A 20,319-nucleotide genomic window follows, 5' to 3' on the forward strand; every position below is an offset into this window, starting at 1 on the left:
AGATAACACATGGCGAGGGGGTGGACACAACACAACAAGGGGCACCACGGACGCTCGAACTGCAGCGGCGAGCCGAGACTAAACCATGACACTGCACCATCGACGCAATCGAAAAACACCGGGCAACCAAGACTGCACAACGCCGCGACACCACCTGTGTCATGGGGTACATTCGAACGGTCACGCCGGGCCGAGACGACGCCACGGCACCTGTGTGCCACAGGTGTAGTCAGAGGGCATCACCCGGCATAGAACTTCATAGAGCACACCCAAAACATCACAACAAGGGGCACCACGGGCGCTCGAACTGCAGCGCGAGCCGAGACTAAACCACGACACTGTGCCGTCGACGCAATCGAAAGGCACCGGGCAACCAAGACTGCACAACGCCGCGACACCACCTGTGTCATGGGGTACATTCGAACAGTCACGCCGGGCCTAGACTGCACCACGGCACCTGTGTGCCACCGGTGTAGTCGAAGGGCATCACCAAGCACAGAGCTCCACAAAGCACACCCAAAACATCACAAGACCGGGGATGAAGACAACACCATCAAGATGGAAAACGACGGGACGCGTCGCCGCTGTCTCGGCCAGCGAGAGGCCGACCAAGGATTTCTCCCCATCCATGGTCACATCCGCCACGCGACAAGTCACAGAGCATCCGCCAGTAGCGCCGGGTAGCGCTGGAATGGACGGCCCCAGATCCAGGTGAATCCAACCGGCGGAGCCACGCCGGCAGGCACCCTTGACGCCGAGGGCACCAGCGAGGAACCGGTGCGGCGCCCCCAGCGGGAAAAGCCACGAACAGCGACAACCCACTTGGGGAACTGGGAGGTGGAGGGCTCCAAAGTCGCAGGAGCCACGACGCCACCTTTGTTGGTGAGCACGCCTAGAAGCACGACGACGATGGGGGGCGGCGGAGGCGGGGAGACGTGGCGGCAGAACAGTAGTTGGCGACGGCCCGATGCAAGGACGCGGAGCAGGGGCGGGGTGCAGCAGTGAACGGCGGATGGGACTCCGCCAAGGCAGCCACGAGGACGGGCTATGGCAGCGGTGAGCGGTTGAGGGCAGGAGGCGGCGGAGGCCGTCACAAGGACGCGGAGCAGGGAGGTGGGGCGCAGCAGGGGACGGCGGGTGGAGCATCCGCCGAGGCAGCCACCAGAGCCGGCCAAGGGCGTCGGAAGCATGCAGACAACGGCGCACCGGCCGGATCTGAAGGGAGGGGCGACAACCGGCAGCGGGGCGGCGACCAGATGGAAAACCGAGCCCAGATCTGACGGAGCCCTGTGCGAAAGAGGGCGAGGCAGCAGGGCTCGCACGCGCGGGTGGGATGGATCCCGCCGCCGCCGGCCGTCGCCGGGCTTTCCCTGACGTCGTTTAGGCCGCACGTGGGGCCATCCAGCACCCGTCTGCTCGTTTTGGACGTGAATTTTCATTTGCAACGCTAGGTATCATGCAGTCATATAATACAGGATACTCCCTCTGTTCCCAAATATAAGTCTTTCTAGAGATTCCAACAAACAACTACATACGAAGCGAAATGAGTGAGTCTACACTCTAAAATATGTCTACATATATCCGTATGTCGTATTCTTTTTGAAATGTCTAAAAAGACTTATATTTAGGAACGGGGGGAGTACATTGTAGTACATGGCTATTTGACCACTTTAACATTCTTTGGCTGAAGGTCTGAACTGACAATAGCTCCGACGTCGTTGTGAGTCGTGACCTTGCCTATTGTTTCCAGTAGTAAAAGCAACTCCAACGCGCTGATCCATTTCGTCCGCGCGTGTTTGTTTGGATCGTCGCGGACATAAAAATCGGCACAACGCACCAACGCAAACGGTTGTGCGTTCGCTTTTCGTCCGTCTGCCGACCCATTATCGGCCTAATTTTGAGCTTGATTTGTGTCGGCGCGGACAAGAGGCGGACGCGCGCGCCGGGCGCCAACTACCCCCCTAGCCCGCTAGGCGGTGGCACATTGACCATCCTCTTCCACCCTTATCGACAGCAAGCCCTCGCCCGTCCCGCCCCGTCGTCGCCGCCGCCCAGTTCCGGTGTCTCTTCCAGCAGTCCATGCCTCCACGCTGCCACCTCCCACGTCGCCGCCAGCACCGCCTCGCCACTGGGCCACCGTAGCTTTCCACCCCTCCCACTCCGACGTCGCCAGCAGCATGAAGTCGCCCCCCGTGGCCCCGGCCAGCTCCTTCTTTTGATGCCGCCGCTCTCGCCTGACGCCGCCAGGTTAGCCACCCTGGTCAAGGGGAGGTACGGGGCTCTTCACCGGCCAGCTTCTTCGTTGACGCCCGCAAGTTGTTCGACAGTTTGCCTCAAGGTACAAATGGACTCCATCGACGAGTTCTTTTTCCACAATTTTCTGTGCAACTCTGACGATTCCTCATCAGATGATGAGGAGATGGTGGCTGCTGTGTTGGTCCATGACCACCTTAATAGGCAGCGGCCGTTGTTCCGGGGCTCGATCCCCGGGCACACTCCGACGTTGAATCGCAACCGAGAGAGCGGTATTTCCTTCTTTGGAAGGACTACTTTGACACATCCAACCCGCTGTTCAAACATCAGAAATTCTGGCGGTGTTTCCGTATGGCTAGGCATGTTTTCAACCGTATTAGAGAGGGGGTGGTCGGATACGATATTTCTTTCGAGTGCAAAGAGGATGCCCTTGGAAAAATTGGCTTCTCATCTTATCAGAAATGCACCGCAGCTATCCGGATGCTTGCATACGGAGTGCCCGGTGATCTCATTGATGAGTACGTCCATATGAGCGAGTCTACGCGCCTAGAGTCCATCTACAGATTCTAGATGGCTGTGATTGCTGTGTTTGGTCTTGAGTACTTGTGAGAGATGACTGCTGAAGATACAACCCGCTTGTTGGCCATGAATGCCAGCAGGGGCTTCCCAGGGATGCTTGGCAGCATAGACTGCATGCACTGGGAGTGGAAGAACTGCCCTTCTGCTTGGCAAGGGCACTATAGGGGCCATGTCAGGGCTTGCATTGTCATACTTGAGGCAGTGGCCTCACAAGATCTCTGGATCTGACACTCTTTCTTTTGCATGGCCGGATCGCACAATGATATCAACGTGCTTCAACGCTCGCCGGTGTTTGCAAGGCTTGCCGAAGGCAACAATCCGCCGGTCAATGTTAACATCAACAGCCACAACTACAACAAAGGTTACTACCTAGGTGACGGTATCTATCCTCAGTGGACTACTATTGTGAAGACACACTACAAAAAAAGACACATCCGTGACATTTTGGGCCGAACGATTTTTTTCTATCATGCTTATGACACTTCTATGACGATAATTGTGACAAAACCGGGTATCATCATAGATGTGGCGGGCTCCTACTTCTAGGACAAAAAATCATGACAAAAAATGGGCTTTTCGTCCTGGGCGGGCCGGAGATGCAGCTGCATGACATTCTTGTTGGAAATATGCCCTAGAGGCAATAATAAATGGTTATTATTATATTTCTTTGTTCATGATAATTGTCTATTGTTCATGCTATAATTGTATTGTCCGGAAATCGTAATACATGTGTGAATACATAGACCACAATATGTCCCTAGTAAGCCTCTAGTTGACTAGCTCGTTGATCAACAGATAGTCATGGTTTCCTGACTATGGACATTGGATGTCATTGATAACGGGATCACATCATTAGGAGAATGATGTGATGGACAAGACCCAATCCTAAGCATAGCATAAAAGATCGTGTAGTTTCGTTTGCTAGAGCTTTTCCAATGTCAAGTATCTTTTCCTTAGACCATGAGATCGTGCAACTCCCGGATACCGTAGGAGTGCTTTGGGTGTGCCAAACGTCACAACGTAACTGGGTGACTATAAAGGTGCACTACGGGTATCTCCGAAAGTGTCTGTTGGGTTGGCACGCATCGAGACTGGGATTTGTCACTCCGTGTGACGGAGAGGTATCTCTGGGCCCACTCGGTAATGCATCATCATAATGAGCTCAATGTGACTAAGGCGTTAGTCACGGGATCATGCATTGCGGTACGAGTAAAGAGACTTGCCGGTAACGAGATTGAACAAGGTATTGGGATACCGACGATCGAATCTCGGGCAAGTAACATACCGATTGACAAAGGGAATTGCATACGGATTGATTGAATCCTCGACACCGTGGTTCATCCGATGAGATCATCGTGGAACATGTGGGAGCCAACATGGGTATCCAGATCCCGCTGTTGGTTATTGACCGGAGAGGCGTCTCGGTCATGTCTGCATGTCTCCCGAACCCGTAGGGTCTACACACTTAAGGTTCGGTGACGCTAGGGTTGTAGAGATATATGTATGCGGAAACCCGAAAGTTGTTCGGAGTCCCGGATGAGATCCCGGACGTCACGAGAGGTTCCGGAATGCTTCGGAGGTGAAGAATTATATATAGGAAGTCAAGTTTCGGCCACCGGGAAAGTTTCGGGGGTTACCGGTATTGTACCGGGACCACCGGAAGGGTCCCGGGGGTCCACCGGGTGGGGCCACCTATCCCGGAGGGCCCCGTGGGCTGAAAGTGGAAGGGAACCAGCCCTTAGTAGGCTGGGACGCCCCCCTTGGGCCTCCCCCCATGCGCCTAGGGTTGGGAACCCTAGGGGGGAGCTTCCCCCTTGCCTTGGGGGGCAAGGCACCCCTTCCCCCCCTTTGGCCGCCGCCCCCCTTGGAGATCTCATCTCCCTGGGCCGGCGCCCTCCCAGGGGGCCTATATAAAGGGGGGAGGGAGGGCAGCAACACACAGCCTTGGGCGCCTCCCTCCTCCCCTGCAACACCTCTCTCTCTCTCTCGTAGAAGCTTGGCAAAGCCCTGCCGGGACCCGCTACATCCACCACCACGCCGTCGTGCTGCTGGATCTCCATCAACATCTCCTTCCCCCTTGCTGGATAAAGAAGGAGGAGACGTCGCTGCACCGTACGTGTGTTGAACGCGGAGGTGCCGTCCGTTCGGCACTCGGTCATCGGTGATTTGGATCACGGCGAGTACGACTCCGTCATCCACGTTCATTGGAACGCTTCCGCTCGCGATCTACAAGGGTATGTAGATGCACTCCTTTCCCCTCGTTGCTAGTAGACTCCATAGATGCATCTTGGTGAGCGTAGAAAAATTTTAAATTATGCTACGATTCCCAACAGTGGTATCAGAGCCAGGCCTATGCGTAGTTACTATGCACGAGTAGAACACAAAGTAGTTGTGGGCGTTGAGTTTGCCAATTCTTCTTGCCGCTACTAGTCGTTTCTTGTTTCGGCGGCATTGTAGGATGAAGCGGCCCGGACCGACCTTACACGTACGCTTACGTGAGACAGGTTCCACCGACTGACATGCACTAGTTGCATAAGGTGGCTAGCGGGTGTCTGTCTCTCCTACTTTAGTCGGAACGGATTCGATGAAAAGGGTCCTTATGAAGGGTAAATATAAATTGGCAAATCACGTTGTGGTCATACGTAGGTAAGAAAACGTTCTTGCTAGAAACCTACAAACCACGTAAAAACTTGCAACAACAATTAGAGGACGTCTAACTTGTTTTTGCAGCAAGTGCTATGTGATGTGATATGGCCAGAAGATGTGATGAATGATATATGTGATGTATGAGATTGATCATATTCTTGTAATAGGAATCACGACTTGCATGTCGATGAGTATGACAACCGGCAGGAGCCATAGGAGTTGTCTTTATTATTTTGCATGACCTGCGTGTCATTGAATAATGCCATGTAAATTACTTTACTTTGTTGCTAAACGCGTTAGCCATAGAAGTAGAAGTAATCGTTGGCGTGACGACTTCATGAAGACACAATGATGGAGATCATGATGATGGAGATCATGGTGTCATGCCGGTGACGAAGATGATCATGGTGCCCCGAAGATGGAGATCAAAGGAGCATGATGATATTGGCCATATCATGTCACTATTTGATTGCATGTGATGTTTATCATGTTTTTGCATCTTATTTGCTTAGAACGACGGTAGTAAGTAAGATGATCCCTTATAATAATTTCAAGAAAGTGTTCACCCTAACTGTGCACCGTTGCGAAGGTTCGTTGTTTCGAAGCACCACGTGATGATCGGGTGTGATAGATTCTAACGTTCGAATACAACGGGTGTTGACGAGCCTAGCATGTACAGACATGGCCTCGGAACACACGCAATACACTTAGGTTGACTTGACGAGCCTAGAATGTACAGACATGGCCTCGGAACACGGAGGACCGAAAGGTCGAGCATGAGTCGTATAGAAGATACGATCTGTTGGAAATATGCCCTAGAGGCAATAATAAATGGTTATTATTATATTTCTTTGTTCATGGTAATTGTCTATTATTCATGCTATAATTGTATTGTCCGGAAATCGTAATACATGTGTGAATACATAGACCACAATGTGTCCCTAGTAAGCCTCTAGTTGACTAGCTCGTTGATCAACATATAGTCATGGTTTCCTGACTATGGACATTGGATGTCATTGATAACGGGATCACATCATTAGGAGAATGATGTGATGGACAAGACCCAATCCTAAGCATAGCATAAAAGATCGTGTAGTTTCGTTTGCTAGAGCTTTTCCAATGTCAAGTATCTTTTCCTTAGACCATGAGATCGTGCAACTCCCGGATACCGTAGGAGTGCTTTGGGTGTGCCAAACGTCACAACGTAACTGGGTGACTATAAAGGTGCACTACGGGTATCTCCGAAAGTGTCTGTTGGGTTGGCACGGATCGAGACTGGGATTTGTCACTCCGTGTGACGGAGAGGTATCTCTGGGCCCACTCGGTAATGCATCATCATAATGAGCTCAATGTGACTAAGGCGTTAGTCACGGGATCATGCATTGCGGTACGAGTAAAGAGACTTGCCGGTAACGAGATTGAACAAGGTATTGGGATACCGACGATCGAATCTCGGGCAAGTAACATACCGATTGACAAAGGGAATTGCATACGGATTGATTGAATCCTCGACACCGTGGTTCATCCGATGAGATCATCGTGGAACATGTGGGAGCCAACATGGGTATCCAGATCCCGCTGTTGGTTATTGACCGGAGAGGCGTCTCGGTCATGTCTGCATGTCTCCCGAACCCGTAGGGTCTACACACTTAAGGTTCGGTGACGCTAGGGTTGTAGAGATATATGTATGCGGAAACCCGAAAGTTGTTCGGAGTCCTGGATGAGATCCCGGACGTCACGAGAGGTTCCGGAATGGTCCGGAGGTGAAGAATTATATATAGGAAGTCAAGTTTCGGCCACCGGGAAAGTTTCGGGGGTTACCGGTATTGTACCGGGACCACCGGAAGGGTCCCGGGGGTCCACCGGGTGGGGCCACCTATCCCAGAGGGCCCCGTGGGCTGAAAGTGGAAGGTAACCAGCCCTTAGTGGGCTGGGGCGCCCCCCTTGGGCCTCCCCCCATGCGCCTAGGGTTGGGAACCCTAGGAGGGGAGCTTTCCCCTTGCCTTGGGGGGCAAGGCACCCCTTCCCCCCCTTTGGGCGCCGCCCCCTTGGAGATCCCATCTCCCTGGGCCGGCGCCCCCCCAGGGGGCCTATATAAAGGGGGGAGGGAGGGCAGCAACCTACAGCCTTGGGCACCTCCCTCCTCCCCTGCAACACCTCTCTCTCTCTCGCAGAAGCTTGGCAAAGCCCTGCCGAGACCCGCTACATCCACCACCACACCGTCGTGCTGCTGGATCTCCATCAACCTCTCCTTCCCCCCTTGCTGGATCAAGAAGGAGGAGACGTTGCTGCACCGTACGTGTGTTGAACACGGAGGTGCCGTCCGTTCGGCACTCGGTCATCGGTGATTTGGATCACGGCGAGTACGACTCCGTCATCCACGTTCATTGGAACGCTTCCGCTCGCGATCTACAAGGGTATGTAGATGCACTCCTTTCCCCTCGTTGCTAGTAGATTCCATAGATGCATCTTGGTGAGCGTAGGAAAATTTTAAAATTATGCTACGATTCCCAACAGTGGCATCATGAGCCAGGTCTATGCGTAGTTACTATGCACGAGTAGAACACAAAGTAGTTGTGGGCGTTGAGTTTGCCAATTCTTCTTGCCGCTACTAGTCTTTTCTTGTTTCGGCGGCATTGTAGGATGAAGCGGCCCGGACCGACCTTACACGTACGCTTACGTGAGACAGGTTCCACCGACTGACATGCACTAGTTGCATAAGGTGGCTAGCGGGTGTCTGTCTCTCCTACTTTAGTCGGAACGGATTCGATGAAAAGGGTCCTTATGAAGGGTAAATAGAAATTGGCAAATCACGTTGTGGTCATACGTAGGTAAGAAACGTTCTTGCTAGAAACCTACAAACCACGTAAAAAACTTGCAACAACAATTAGAGGACGTCTAACTTGTTTTGCAGCAAGTGCTATGTGATGTGATATGGCCAGAAGATGTGATGAATGATATATGTGATGTATGAGATTGATCATATTCTTGTAATAGGAATCACGACTTGCATGTCGATGAGTATGACAACCGGCAGGAGCCATAGGAGTTGTCTTTATTATTTTGTATGACCTGCGTGTCATTGAATAACGCCATGTAAATTACTTTACTTTGTTGCTAAACGCGTTAGCCATAGAAGTAGAAGTAATCGTTGGCGTGACGACTTCATGAAGACACAATGATGGAGATCAGATGATGGAGATCATGGTGTCATGCCGGTGACGAAGATGATCATGGTGCCCCGAAGATGGAGATCAAAGGAGCATAATGATATTGGCCATATCATGTCACTATTTGATTGCATGTGATGTTTATCATGTTTTTGCATCTTATTTGCTTAGAACGACGGTAGTAAGTAAGATGATCCCTTATAATAATTTCAAGAAAGTGTTCACCCTAACTGTGCACCGTTGCGAAGGTTCGTTGTTTCGAAGCACCACGTGATGATCGGGTGTGATAGATTCTAACGTTCGAATACAACGGGTGTTGACGAGCCTAGCATGTACAGACATGGCCTCGGAACACACGCAATACACTTAGGTTGACTTGACGAGCCTAGCATGTACAGACATGGCCTCGGAACACGGAGGACCGAAAGGTCGAGCATGAGTCGTATAGAAGATACGATCAACATGGAGATGTTCACCGATCTTGACTAGTCCGTCTCACGTGATGATCGGACACGGCCTAGTTAAACTCGGATCATGTTTCACTTAGATGACGAGAGGGATGTCTATCTGAGTGGGAGTTCATTAAATAATTTGATTAGATGAACTTAATTATCATGAACTTAGTCTAAAATCTTTACACTATGTCTTGTAGATCTAATGGCCAACGTTGTCCTCAATTTCAACGCGTTCCTAGAGAAAACCAAGCTGAAAGATGATGGCAGCAACTATACGGACTGGGTCCGGAACCTGAGGATCATCCTCATAGTAGCCAAGAAAGATTATGTCTTAGAAGCACCGCTAGGTGAAGCACCAATCCCAGAGAACCAAGACGTTATGAACGCTTGGCAATCACGTGCTGATGATTACTCCCTCGTTCAGTGCGGCATGCTTTACAGCTTAGAACCGGGTCTCCAAAAGCGTTTTGAGAAACATGGAGCATACGAGATGTTCGAGGAGCTGAAACTGGTTTTTCAAGCTCATGCCCGGGTCGAGAGATATGATGTCTCCGACAAGTTCTTCAGCTGTAAAATGGAGGAGAACAGTTCTGTTAGTGAGCACATACTCAGAATGTCTGGGTTGCATAACCGCTTGTCTCAGCTGGGAGTCAATCTCCCGGATGACGCGGTCATTGACAGAATCCTCCAGTCGCTTCCACCAAGCTACAAGAGCTTTGTGATGAACTTCAATATGCAGGGGATGGAAAAGACCATTCCTGAGGTATATTCAATGCTGAAATCAGCTGAGGTAGAGATCAGAAAAGAACATCAAGTGTTGATGGTGAATAAAACCACTAAGTTCAAGAAGGGCAAGGGTAAGAAGAACTTCAAGAAGGACGGCAAGGGAGTTGCCGCGCCCGGTAAACCAGTTACCGGGAAGAAGTCAAAGAATGGACCCAAGCCCGAGACTGAGTGCTTTTATTGCAAGGGAAGTGGTCACTGGAAGCGGAACTGCCCCAAATACTTAGCGGACAAGAAGAAGGCCGGCAACACCAAAGGTATATGTGATATACATGTAATTGATGTGTACCTTACCAGTACTCGTAGTAGCTCCTGGGTATTTGATACCGGTGCGGTTGCTCATATTTGTAACTCAAAACAGGAACTACGGAATAAACGGAGACTGGCGAAGGACGAGGTGACGATGCGCGTCGGGAATGGTTCCAAGGTCGATGTGATCGCCGTCGGCACGCTACCTCTGCATCTACCCACGGGATTAGTTTTAAACCTCAATAATTGTTATTTAGTGCCAGCTTTGAGCATGAACATTGTATCTGGATCTCGTTTAATTCGAGATGGCTACTCATTTAAATCCGAGAATAATGGTTGTTCTGTTTATTTGAGAGATATGTTTTATGGTCATGCCCCGCTGGTCAATGGTTTATTTTTGATGAATCTCGAACGTGATGTTACACATATTCATAGTGTGAATACCAAAAGATGTAAAGTTGATAACGATAGTCCCACATACTTGTGGCACTGCCGCCTTGGTCACATTGGTGTCAAGCGCATGAAGAAGCTCCATGCAGATGGACTTTTGGAGTCTCTTGATTACGAATCATTTGACACGTGCGAACCATGCCTCATGGGTAAGATGACCAAGACTCCGTTCTCCGGAACAATGGAGCGAGCAACCAACTTATTGGAAATCATACATACCGATGTGTGCGGTCCAATGAGTGTTGAGGCTCGCGGAGGATATCGTTATGTTCTCACTCTCACTGATGATTTAAGTAGATATGGGTATGTCTACCTAATGAAACACAAGTCTGAAACCTTTGAAAAGTTCAAGGAATTTCAGAGTGAAGTCGAGAATCAACGTGACAGGAAAATAAAATTCTTACGATCAGATCGTGGTGGAGAATATTTAAGTCACGAATTTGGTACACACTTAAGGAAATGTGGAATAGTTTCACAACTCACGCCGCCTGGAACACCTCAGAGAAACGGTGTGTCCGAACGTCGTAATCGCACTCTATTGGATATGGTGCGATCTATGATGTCTCTTACCGATTTACCGCTCTCATTTTGGGGCTATGCTTTAGAGACTGCCGCATTCACTTTAAATAGGGCTCCGTCGAAATCCGTTGAGACGACACCGTATGAATTATGGTTTGGGAAGAAACCTAAGCTGTCGTTTCTAAAAGTTTGGGGATGCGATGCTTATGTCAAGAAACTTCAACCTGAAAAGCTCGAACCCAAGTCGGAAAAATGCGTCTTCATAGGATACCCTAAGGAAACTATTGGGTATACCTTCTACCTCAGATCCGAGGGCAAGATCTTCGTTGCCAAGAACGGGTCCTTTCTAGAGAAGGAGTTTCTCTCGAAAGAATTGAGTGGGAGGAAAGTGGAACTTGATGAGGTGATAGTCACCCCTTCCGAACCGGAAAGTAGCGCAGCGCGGGAAAATGTTCCTGTGGTGCCTACACCGACTGGGGAGGAAGTTAATGATGATGATCATGAAGCTTCGGATCAAGTTACTGAACTTCGTAGGTCCACAAGGACACGTTCCGCACCAGAGTGGTACGGCAACCCTGTCCTGGAAATCATGTTGTTAGACAACGGTGAACCTTCGAACTATGAAGAAGCGATGGCGGGCCCGGATTCCGACAAATGGCTAGAAGCCATGAAATCCGAGATAGAATCCATGTATGAAAACAAAGTATGGACTTTGACTGACTTGCCCGATGAGCGGCGAGCCATAGAAAACAAATGGATCTTTAAGAAGAAGACGGACGCAGATGGTAATGTGACCATCTACAAAGCTCGACTTGTCGCTAAGGGTTATCGACAAGTTCAAGGGGTTGACTACGATGAGACTTTCTCACCCGTAGCGAAGCTGAAGTCCGTCCGAATCATGTTAGCAATTGCCGCATACTATGATTATGAGATATGGCAGATGGACGTCAAAACGGCATTCCTTAACGGCTTCCTTAAGGAAGAGTTGTATATGATGCAGCCGGAAGGTTTTGTCGATCCTAAGAATGCTAACAAAGTATGCAAGCTCCAACGCTCAATCTATGGGCTGGTGCAAGCATCTCGGAGTTGGAACATTCGCTTTGATGAGATGATCAAAGCGTTTGGGTTCACACAGACTTATGGAGAAGCCTGTGTTTACAAGAAAGTGAGTGGGAGCTCTGTAGCATTTCTCATATTATATGTGGATGACATACTGTTGATGGGAAATGATATAGAATTCTTGGAAAGTATAAAGGCCTATTTGAATAAGTGTTTTTCAATGAAGGACCTTGGAGAAGCTGCTTATATATTAGGCATCAAGATCTATAGAGATAGATCAAGACGCCTCATTGGTCTTTCACAGAGTACATACCTTGACAAGATATTGAAGAAGTTCAGTATGGATCAGTCCAAGAAGGGGTTCTTGCCTGTATTGCAAGGTGTGCAATTGAGCAAGGCTCAATGCCCGACCACGGCAGAAGATATAGAAAAGATGAGTGTCATCCCCTATGCCTCGGCCATAGGGTCTATTATGTATGCCATGCTGTGTACCAGACCTGATGTAAACCTTGCCGTAAGTTTGGTAGGAAGGTACCAAAGTAATCCCGGCATGGAACACTGGACAGCGGTCAAGAATATCCTGAAGTACCTGAAGAGGACTAAGGATATGTTTCTCGTTTATGGAGGTGACGAAGAGCTCGTCGTAAAGGGTTACGTCGACGCTAGCTTCGACACAGATCTGGATGACTCGAAGTCACAAACCGGATACGTGTATATTTTGAATGGAGGAGCAGTAAGCTGGTGCAGTTGCAAGCAAAGCGTCGTGGCGGGATCTACATGTGAAGCGGAGTACATGGCAGCCTCGGAGGCAGCACAGGAAGCAGTCTGGATGAAGGAGTTCATTACCGACCTAGGGGTGATTCCCAATGCGTCGGGCCCGATGACTCTCTTCTGTGACAACACTGGAGCTATTGCCCTTGCGAAGGAGCCCAGGTTTCACAGGAAGACCAGGCATATCAAGCGTCGCTTCAACTCCATTCGTGAAAGTGTTCAAAATGGAGACATAGATATTTGTAAAGTACATACGGACCTGAATGTAGCAGATCCGTTGACTAAACCTCTCCCTAGGGCAAAACATGATCAACACCAGGACGCAATGGGTGTTCGATTCATCACAATGTAACTAGATTATTGACTCTAGTGCAAGTGGGAGACTGTTGGAAATATGCCCTAGAGGCAATAATAAATGGTTATTATTATATTTCTTTGTTCATGGTAATTGTCTATTATTCATGCTATAATTGTATTGTCCGGAAATCGTAATACATGTGTGAATACATAGACCACAACGTGTCCCTAGTAAGCCTCTAGTTGACTAGCTCGTTGATCAACAGATAGTCATGGTTTCCTGACTATGGACATTGGATGTCATTGATAACGGGATCACATCATTAGGAGAATGATGTGATGGACAAGACCCAATCCTAAGCATAGCATAAAAGATCGTGTAGTTTCGTTTGCTAGAGCTTTTCCAATGTCAAGTATCTTTTCCTTAGACCATGAGATCGTGCAACTCCCGGATACCGTAGGAGTGCTTTGGGTGTGCCAAACGTCACAACGTAACTGGGTGACTATAAAGGTGCACTACGGGTATCTCCGAAAGTGTCTGTTGGGTTGGCACGGATCGAGACTGGGATTTGTCACTCCGTGTGACGGAGAGGTATCTCTGGGCCCACTCGGTAATGCATCATCATAATGAGCTCAATGTGACTAAGGCGTTAGTCACGGGATCATGCATTGCGGTACGAGTAAAGAGACTTGCCGGTAACGAGATTGAACAAGGTATTGGGATACCGACGATCGAATCTCGGGCAAGTAACATACCGATTGACAAAGGGAATTGCATACGGATTGATTGAATCCTCGACACCGTGGTTCATCCGATGAGATCATCGTGGAACATGTGGGAGCCAACATGGGTATCCAGATCCCGCTGTTGGTTATTGACCGGAGAGGCGTCTCGGTCATGTCTGCATGTCTCCCGAACCCGTAGGGTCTACACACTTAAGGTTCGGTGACGCTAGGGTTGTAGAGATATATGTATGCGGAAACCCGAAAGTTGTTCGGAGTCCCGGATGAGATCCCGGACGTCACGAGAGGTTCCGGAATGGTCCGGAGGTGAAGAATTATATATAGGAAGTCAAGTTTCGGCCACCGGGAAAGTTTCGGGGGTTACCGGTATTGTACCGGGACCACCGGAAGGGTCCCGGGGGTCCACCGGGTGGGGCCACCTATCCCGGAGGGCCCCGTGGGCTGAAAGTGGAAGGGAACCAGCCCTTAGTGGGCTGGGGCGCCCCCCTTGGGCCTCCCCCCATGCGCCTAGGGTTGGGAACCCTAGGGGGGAGCTTCCCCCTTGCCTTGGGGGGCAAGGCACCCCTTCCCCCCTTTGGCCGCCGCCCCCCTTGGAGATCCCATCTCCCTGGGCCGGCGCCCCCCAGGGGGCCTATATAAAGGGGGGGAGGGAGGGCAGCAACACACAGCCTTGGGCGCCTCCCTCCTCCCCTGCAACACCTCTCTCTCTCTCTCTCGCAGAAGCTTGGCAAAGCCCTGCCGAGACCCACTACATCCACCACCACGCCGTCGTGCTGCTGGATCTCCATCAACCTCTCCTTCCCCCTTGCTGGATCAAGAAGGAGGAGACGTCGCTGCACCATACGTGTGTTGAACGCGGAGGTGCCGTCCGTTCGGCACTCGGTCATCAATGATTTGGATCACGGCGAGTACGACTCCGTCATCCACGTTCATTGGAACGCTTCCGCTCGCGATCTACAAGGGTATGTAGATGCACTCCTTTCCCCTCGTTGCTAGTAGACTCCATAGATGCATCTTGGTGAGCGTAGAATTTTTTTAAATTATGCTACGATTCCCAACAATTCTTTGGGCCGTCCATGACGGAAAAAACTGTGGTAGAAGCGAGGGCGAGGAAAACATCGGGGAGTTCCCGGTTACGGTGGGTGGTCGGGGACCGAGCGATGCCCATTTCTCTCGTACACGTACGCGCGTGGGTGCGAGGCGTTGGGCTCTAACTGAACCCGAGCGAAGCGTTCACCTACTGAACCCGAGCGATTGCACTGCAGGCTACGCGTTATTGAACCCGAGCGATTAATCGATCTGGCTATTAACTGAACCCGATCGAGTGATTTCTTTGCTACTGCTGCTAACTGAAGCCGATCGAACCTGCTGCCTCTTGATGAACAGTGAGTGTTGTTGGGGGGTTGGATGAACAGTTCCCGGTGGGGGGTTGGATGAACAGGACCCCGTGGTAGTAGAGGCCATTGCCGCTGGATGAACAGGACCCCGATCGAGCCGGTTGGGGGTGGATGAACAGGACCCCGTGGAGGGCTGGTTGAACAGTAGCCGGTGGAGGGCTGGATGAACAGTAGCCCATGGAGGGGTGGTTGAACAGGACCCCGTGGAGAGGGCTGGTTGAATAGTAGCCGGTGGAGGAGTGGTGGAGGCTGGATGAACAGGAGCCCGTGGATGAACAGTCGCAGGTGGAGGCTGGAGGAGGTCGACGGTGGATGAACAGTAGCCCGTGGAGGCTGGAGGAGGTCGACGGTGGAGATGAACAGTAGCCCATGGAGTCCCGTTTTGCGGTACGCCACACCCCTCTCGATCAACAGGACCCCCGTTTCGACCGTAGCGCTCCAACACAAGTCCGTTTCCTCCGTTTTGCGGTACGCCACACCCCTCCCGATCAACAGGACCCTGTTTCGACCGTAGGAGGTCCAAGAGAAGTCCGTTTCCTCCGTTTTGCGGTACGCCACACCCCTCCCGATGAACAGGATCCTGTTTCGACCGTGGCTGGTCGAACAGAAGGCTGTTTCCTCCATTCTACGGTACGCCAGGCCTCGTTTCGATCGGCTGTTCCATCCAAGACGGTTGGCTCCCGATGAACACGACGCAGTGCGTTGCCTCCCGATGAACACGATGACGTAGTTTCTCCGTTCTGACCCAGCCGGTTGGCTGCCGATGAACACGACGCCGTTGCTGTCTCTCCATGTACACGATCCATGGCCGTACGTATGCGCGAGTAGGCATTCGAGACCCCGCCCGTATGTACGTACGTGGTAGTATTTACTTTCTTGCACCCTGGCTGTACGTACGTGTACATGGTACGTGCGCACCTCTACTACGACACGTGCCCTTCCTTACTCGGCCACGATTCATCGCTGCAATCTGCAGACAGACCGATCGTATGTACGTACACGTTCGCAACCAGAATGACAACGCTACATACGCTTCGACCAGGTGGGTCCCGACTGTCAAGGAGGATAAGGAGGCACTTCCTTGCGTGCGAAGATGTAGCTGGTGGGTCCCAACAGTCAGGGGGAAACGTTTTTTTCGCAAAATACGGTGGCCCATCCGGTGGGTCCCTGCTGTCAGGTGGAGGAATCATTATTTTGCGCGTAATAAGGTTGCACTTCCTTGTTGTAGCCATGGACCCAGCTGTCAGCCTCTCCACGTATAGTACTCTTCCGATGGAAGTCGTTCCTTGACCACATTGACCACGCCGCGCCGAGAGCACCAAGGTGGTGGATGACGATGAGGCCTAGGAAGGAGACGACACGGAGCCGGGGAAGACCCGGCAGTGGATGCCCACGCGGAGAGGAGTACGAGATTTCACTGGTTCGGCTAGCGGTGAGTAGAAGGATGGCCTGGCTAGCGGTGGAAGTAGTAGGGGGCGGTGAGGCATCTGCGGTAGCACAGCCGGCCACGGGAGGCAGGAGCACGCGGCATGACCGGCTCTGGTTTGGGCGGCTGGAGCAAGAAGACCAGAGATTGAAGAAGCACTACGGCCGTTGGATGGACATCGTATGATCACTGGAGCTAGAATCGTTCAAATTGACTAAGTTGACAAACCCCTCCGTCCCCGTCAACTTAGTAGGCCCACAAGTCAGCCTCCCACTACGGTGGGTCCCGGCTAGCAGGGGAGTATTCATTTTTTGTGTGTAATAAGGAGGCACTTCCTTGCGTGCGAAGATATAGCTGGTGGGTCCGAGCTGACAGCGGGGGGGGGGAAGTTTTTTTTTGCAAAATACAGAGGCTCTTCCGGTGGGTCCCAGCTGTCAGGTGGAGGAATCATTATTTTGCGCATAATAAGGAGGCATTTCCTTGCGCGCGGTCGTGGACCCAGCTGCCAGCCTCTCCACGTACAGTCCACTTCCGATGGATGTCGTTCGTTGACCACGTTGACTACACCGCGCCGAGAGCACCAAGGCGGTGGATGACAGCGAGGCCTAGGAAGGGAATGACACGGAGCCAGGGAAGACTCGGCAGTTGTTTCCCACACGGAGGGGAGTACGAGGGTTTACTGGTTCGTTTGCCGTCGCCGGAGAATAACAGCAGGTGTGGGTGAGTAGAGGGATGGCTAGGCCAGTGATGGGAGTACGGTGGGGCGGTGAGGCCTGTGCGGCAGCACAGCCGACCGTGGGAGGAGGGAGCAGGCAGTCCCGCCGGCGCTTGTTGGAGCGGCTGGAGCAGGAAGAGCAGAGATTGAAGAAGCACAACGGCCGTTGGATGGACATCCTGAAGGAAATATGCCCTAGAGGCAATAATAAACTTGTTATTTATATTTCCTTATATCATGATAAATGTTTATTATTCATGCTAGAATTGTATTAACTGGAAACTTGATACATGTGTGAATACATAGACAAAACAAAGTGTCCCTAGTATGCCTCTACTTGACTAGTTCGTTAATCAAAGATGGTTAAGTTTCCTGACCATAGACATGTGTTGTCATTTGATGAACGGGATCACATCATTAGGAGAATGATGTGATGGACAAGACCCATCCGTTAGTTTAGCATAATGATCGTTAAGTTTTATTGCTATTGCTTTCTTCATGACTTATACATATTCCTTTGACTATGGGATTATGCAACTCCCGAATACCGGAGGAACACCTTGTGTGCTATCAAACGTCACAACGTAACTGGGTGATTATAAAGATGCTCTACAGGTGTCTCCGAAGGTGTTTGTAGGGTTGGAATAGATCGAGATTAGGATTTGTCACTCCGAGTATCGGAGAGGTATCTCTGGGCCCTCTCGGTAATGCTCATCATGATAAGCCTTGCTAGCAATGTAACTAATGAGTTAGTTGCGGGATGATGCATTACGGAACGAGTAAAGAGACTTGCCGGTAACGAGATTGAACTAGGTATGGAGATACCGACGATCGAATCTCGGGCAAGTAACATACTGATGACAAAGGGAATGACGTATGTTGTCATTGCGGTTTGACCGATAAAGATCTTCATAGAATATGTAGGAACCAATATGAGCATCCAGGTTCCGTTGTTGGTTATTGATCGGAGATATGTGTCGGTCATGTCTACATAGTTCTCTAAACCGTAGGGTCCACACGCTTAACGTTCAATGACGATTTGTATTATGAGTTATGTGTTTTTGGTGACCGAAGATTGTTCGGAGTCCCGGATGAGATCACGGACATGACGAGGAGTCTCGAAATGGCTGAGAGGTAAAGATTGATATATTGGACGATAGTATTTGGACACCGGAATGGTTTCGGAGTGTTTCAGATATTTATTGGAGTACCGAGGGGTTACCGGAACCTCCCCGGGGAAAGTAATGGGCCACTATGGGCCATAGGGGAGAGAGAGGGCAGCCCACAAGGGGTGGCGCGCCCCCCATGGGCAGTCTGAATTGGACAAAGGGAAGGGGGCGCGGCCCCCCTTTCCTTCCCCCTCTCCCTCTCCTTCCCTCTTTCCACCTCCAAGAGAAGGAAGGGGGGGGGGCGACTTGGACTAGGAGTCCTAGTCGGTTTCCCCCCATGGCGCTCCCCCTAGGGCCGGCGGCCTCCTCCCCTCCTCCTTTATATACGGGGGTAGGGGGGCACCCCAAAGCACATCAATTATTCTCTTAGCCGTGTGCGGTGCCTCCCTCCACAGTTTACACCTCCGATCATATTGTCGTAATGCTTAGGCGAAGCCCTGCGCGGATCATATCACCATCACCGTCACCACGCCGTCGTGCTGACGAAATTCTCCCTCGACACTTTGCTGGATCAAGAGTTCGAGGGACATCATCGAGCTAAATGTGTGCTGAACTCGGAGGTGCCTTACGTTCGGTACTTGATCGGTTGGATCGCGAAGACGTTCGACTACATCCATCGCGTTAAACTAACGCTTCTGTTTTCGGTCTACGAGGGTACATGGACACACTCTCCCCCTCTCGTTGCTGTGCATCTCCTAGATAGATCTTGCGTGATCATAGGATTTTTTTTGAAATTGCATGCTACGTTCCCCAACAGTGGCATCCGAGCCAGGTCTATGCGTAGATGATATGCACGAGTAGAATACAAAGAGTTGTGCGCGGTGATAGTCATACTGCTTACCACCAACGTCTTATTTTGATTTGGCGGTATTGTTGGCTGAAGCGGCCCAGACCAACCTTACATGACCACATTCATGAGACCGGTTCCACCGACAGACAGGCAACTTGTTTTGCATAAGGTGGCTGGCGGGTGTCTGTTTCTCCAACTTTAGTTGAATCGAATTTGACTACGGCCGGTCCTTGTTGAAGGTTAAAACAACAAACTTGACGAAACATCGTTGTGGTTTTGACGCGTAGGTAAGAACGATTCTTACTAGAAGCCCGTAGCAGCCACGTAAAACATGCAACAACAAAGTAGAGGACGTGTAACTTGTTTTTGCATGGCATGTTGTGATGTGATATGGTCAGGAAATGATGTGATATATGTTATTGTATGAGATGATCATGTTTAGTAAAATTTATCGGCAACTGGCAGGAGCCTTTTGGTTGTCGCTTTATTGTATGAAATGCAATCGCCATGTAATTGCTTTACTTTATCACTATGCATTAGCGGTAGTTGTAGTAGCAGTAGTTGGCGAGACGACAACGACGCTACGATGGAGATCAAGGTGTCAAGCCGGTGATGATGGAGATCATGACAGTGCTTTGGAGATGGAGATCAAAGGCATAAGATGATGATGGCCATATCATGTCACCTATTATGATTGCATGTGATGTTTATCTTTTATGCATCTTATTTTGCTTAGTACGGCGGTAGCATTATAAGATGATCCCTCACTAAAATTTCAAGGTATAAGCGTTCTCCCTGAGTATGCACCGTTGCGACAGTTCGTCGTGCCGAGACACCACGTGATGAT

The sequence above is a fragment of the Triticum aestivum genome, chromosome 1D (assembly GCF_018294505.1).
Source record: "Triticum aestivum cultivar Chinese Spring chromosome 1D, IWGSC CS RefSeq v2.1, whole genome shotgun sequence".
Taxonomy (NCBI): Eukaryota; Viridiplantae; Streptophyta; class Magnoliopsida; order Poales; family Poaceae; genus Triticum; species Triticum aestivum.